This window comes from Malurus melanocephalus, unplaced genomic scaffold (assembly GCF_030028575.1).
Source record: "Malurus melanocephalus ecotype Western Australia unplaced genomic scaffold, MMel_1.1 scaffold_1, whole genome shotgun sequence".
In the NCBI taxonomy this organism is placed as follows: domain Eukaryota; kingdom Metazoa; phylum Chordata; class Aves; order Passeriformes; family Maluridae; genus Malurus; species Malurus melanocephalus.
This window is the reverse complement of record NW_026623233.1, coordinates 2,799,789-2,804,445: the sequence shown is the minus strand read 5'-3', so window position 1 is coordinate 2,804,445 and position 4,657 is coordinate 2,799,789.

Here is a 4,657-nt window from a genome sequence, read left to right as displayed (position 1 = left end):
TGGCTGACAGTGTTTGTGCTGTCCTGAGCCCTGGTGCCCTCTGAGGGGGGAGGATGCTCCAGGACACCCCAGACAACACAGCACAAAATCCTCACACTGCACAAAATCAACCCCGTGCGTTGTTTAAAGCCGTGTCTTTAAAAGGGTTTTTTTTTCCAATCTGCATGGCACACCCACGRTGTGTTTGGTTCTGTCATTTCAAGGCTTTGCAGGAGGCGCACAGAGGCACACCCGGGTGGGTRTCCCCGTGGAGCCAGCTGGAAGGCAGGGATCCACGGCCTCCTTTTGCCCTCTGAGTCCCTCTCAGCTATGGAAAAGCTCATGAAAAACKAGCATAGGACAAGGCTTCATCAGCAGAGGTTGTCTTTATTAACAGAGTTGTCGTTCTGCCACTCTGCAGAGGGCAGGRCACATCTCAGACCCTCACGGTTCTTCTCCACCCCTTATGACCCAATTTCCTACCCAAGGAAGAGAAGGCAGAGRCTGCCTGGATTTCATCCCAGGGCACAGAGAGACCCACGGTGCCCTTGGTACTGCCACATGACACAGGACACAGCCCAGGGCCACAGTGAGCCACCACCTCACCAGCCCTCTCAGCTCCAGGCACTGGCTTTGCAGGGACACAAATATCCTCCAGGGAGAAGTCTGAAAGCTTCAAAAGCTGCTTGGTGCCCCAAAATGTGATGAGACCCAGCAACCAAGAGATTTCTGCTGCAGGGKCAGCAGGAAGTCTTCCATGGCTTTCATCACTGGATGGTTTCCCTACAGCTGCATGCTTAGATTTTCTCAGCCTTTTGAAAACTTTGCCTCCGAAACCCGTTGTGGCTTCACTGTCCTGCATGATTAAGARTTTGCTTAGAAAGGTTCAGTGAGAGAACCAACTTCCAATGCAGCTCACAGCACATCCTAGGGAATATTAGCCAGGAAAATAGATTCATGCCTGCATCCCTGGACTTGACTGTGCTCCCTGTTTTTCTTTCTGTAAGATTACATCTTCTTCGGCTTCCAATTTCAATGTCCACACATGTCTGTTCCTTAAAGAATCAATGACCCAGACATCATCTGACTGTCTTATGTCAACGACCATGTGGTTTAGAGATTTCCTTTGGGGTTACTGCAAACTTGAGATTCAAAAAAATTTAATTTTTTTTTGATCAGATAATTTTTCATGTATACACAGAGGCAAATACTGAAGTATAAGTAAAGTATACTAATTGAGGGGATGGGGGGCTCACATTAAACATTTCACTTTCCAGCTCCATGTGTTTGGTCTACCAGAAGAAGGTCTTAATGAGAGGTGTAGTTAGGATTTTGTTATTCAGACATATGGTGGACCTCATAAATGCAGAGCTGTGGTATGCAACCAATCTGCCTATTCACGTTGTTTATTATTTTATTAGTGCTCATATTTCAGCTTTGCAATTAGCCTGAACATCTGGCCAAATAAAATAGTAATTAAACATGAAGCTGGCAGGTCAAATACAGTTCCATATATCCTCTTCCACCAACGGAAAACAACCAGGAGTGTTTAAGAAAGTATTCTAGGATATGAGAAGGACCTTTTCCCTAGAAGTTTTAATTTTATCTTTGAGTGCTTAAAAATAAGTTTTGGTGAATACAGAGAGCACTTACTGTGTGTGGTTGGGTTTGATAAGCTGGCTGGGAGGCCAGGAGATTTAAATAAAGGCAATACTGCCCTGTATGKATAGATATCTTCTTTATGTGATTCCACCACACTGATTACATTCCAGTGCATGGATTCAACTACCTTTTTATTTTAATTTACTTTTTTTCCCCTTTGACCAATTCAGGAAGGTTTTGTTGCTCTCTAATGCACCCAAAATACAAGAAGCTATAGTTGACAACTGCTGTACTGTTGAAACAACACTTAAGATCGATATATTTTATTAGACAGTATCAGATCCAGTTTTACTTCTGTTTACTTCTCTGAGTCACACCTTGCTGTTCCAGCTGCCCTCCTGCTCAGGAAAGGAAGAGCTATGTGGCTGTGGAATTGAGCCCCTCCCACAGTGTGAGCAGAAGGCTCTGACTGCTTCTGTGCCCTTCAGTATTGACAAGAGCTCTCGTTCCTTAACCCAAGCCATGTTTGAAACACATCTTARAAAACAAATACGCAGGCCAGAGACAAGCACTTCCCACATTCACCAGGGCAGCCCTCAAGACAGCTAAGCAGATACAAACCATCATCAGAATGGAAGCCGGGATGTTTCTCTGTGTGCTGATAAGCACAAGGGTCTCTCAGCAGTGGTGCCACTCTTAAGGCAGTGCTCAGGTTGGTGTCACAGCTGTGCTGTCCAGGATGTGGTGTCTGTAGCTTGCCCTTGCTGGCCCTTAAAGGACACAGTTTCTCTCCAARTGAAGCTTTGCTGGCCTGCAGCTGCCCTTTCTTGTGCATGCAGCAATAACAGGGAGCAGGGACAGTCAGGAGATGGATGGACCCCAAATGCATATTCCTGGTGGGGAGGGAGGGGCATCTGCTGCACTGCTTGAAGGAGGCAATGCTTTGCCTGATTTGTGGAATAGTGAGGCAAGAACAAGTTTAGTGTAAGGTAAAATCAAATGTGGTCRTGGTTACACATGAGTAGAATCAATTGTCATCCAAGCTGTGAAGGAGTATCTCCCGTACATCTACTGGAGGCTGGGAACAGCAGGTAAGGAAACTCTTCTCACAAACACTTCTTTTATAAGACAGAATCTACTGTCAGCTTGCTCTGCAATGCCCCATAYCAATTTCTAGGTGCATCAAAATTAGGTCAGTTTTCTTTCTTAGGCTCTCAGTCGGGTCCCAGTTTTTCCTGATGACATCCCACTAGATTACTAACACACAGATACACCACACTCACAYCAAGGACAACCTTGAAAGAAGAAAAGGAGAGGAGCAAAGCCTGGCCCTTGCAGAAGGCTGTCCCAGAACAGGRGTGCTCCAGTACCAGTGGCCACCTGGCACTGCTCAGAGGCTGCTCACAGCTTTGGGGGGCCAGACTGGGGCACCCCATCTGTCCCTGTCCCACATGCTTACCCTGGAGCAGTGAAGGGAGGGAGGAATTAGTCATGCAGYCATCTCACAGACCCTCTTGCTACAGCCTGTCCCAAGTGCTTTCGTGCCATGTAATTATTCCTGTGAAGCCAGAGACTGTTTATTTTGGTTTAAGGTTTTGCAGCTTGGCCCACACCACAGCATCTGAAAAGGTTTACTAACAATTCCACCTCCACCTTTTTCCTGCTCTTTTGACCYCAGCTGTGATGAGTATTGCACCAAAAAATGGTGTCTGTTTCAAAAGGCTCATCATAATCTGCTCATAAGTCTGTGTGCTTTCTCTTCATACTTAGGTAGGTAACAAATGACTGTGATGAAAAGAAAGGGTCTGATCATCTGCCAGTAATTCTGACAAGGAGAGCAGCACTAAAAAGCCATAAAGCCACAAAGGTTTCCACAGGGCACAATGTAAAAGACTTGCTACAAACCAACCACAGCTCTGTAATGTTCTGCCTAAATAGTTATCCAATCATTGTTTAACACCTTTGTATTAAAAAAATTTCCTCAAGAAGATGATTTATTTRAATTAGCCAATCAATATTTTCTGGTATTTTTTCTGCTGAACCTGAATGTCTAACCTTCACAGCACTTCCCTGAGTAACCAAGGAACTTAAGCTTCACGTTATTATTGCATTAACATTTCAGCTGTCTTTAWTTTTTATTATTATTATTTTAAATTTTTTTAGTTCTTTTTTACAATAGCTGAAACTGAACTGTGTTAGAAAAGAAAGGTGGGAACAGCCAAGGAAGTTCAGTCAAAGTGGATGTGAGCAGGATTTAAAGCCCAGTCCTGGTCACATGCWGAAGAAAGGGAGCAGGATTACTCAGGCTTTAGTGGCTTCCACCACACAAACAACTTCCAGCACAACCAGACAAACCATCTTACTTCTACTTTTGATATGAAGTGGAAAGCTTAGGGGAGACATGGTCATCTTTTTTTCTTAACTTTCAACCAATCTGGGGAATTGTTTGGAAATTGGTACCCAGGACACTGCACCAAAAGAGGTGTGTATCTGAGAAGATAAGGAAAATGGATCTAAGGTCTTTTCATTCAGCACATGAAGGTATAAAATAGAACACTCCTAAAAGGACAGACTACTGATTCTGCTTGCTCTTATGATGAGCAAGAGCTTATGATGAGCTCTCAGAGCACTGAAGTGTTTTTTGCAAATGTTGTCTCTTGATGCACCTGCCCCAGCAGTCACAGCCCTGTTAGGTAAGTACACATAAAGATCATGCTGAATCCATATTAAAAAATAGTTTGAAGGTTTGTTTTTTCTTGAACCTGGCATGAACTGGTATCATTGTTCTCAAGTGTTTGTGGAGCCTATGCTGGGCTTAATTTTTTTTTTTTCAATAAAGCCTTTCAGCTCCCTAGATAAAACCACACCAAAAATTCACATAAACAAGCTAAAAGAAGACTGTGAAAGCCTACACAAACAGGAAATATCTGTGCTTAGGTCAGAGTTTGCTGTCACYCATACTTTACCAGACTGTCAAGGCTGGAAATGGTGTCTCGGAAATCCTAGAACTGTAATGGTGGATGAGGAATTTTATGCTGAGCAAGACAAGCAAGGCAACATATTTAAAAACCCAACA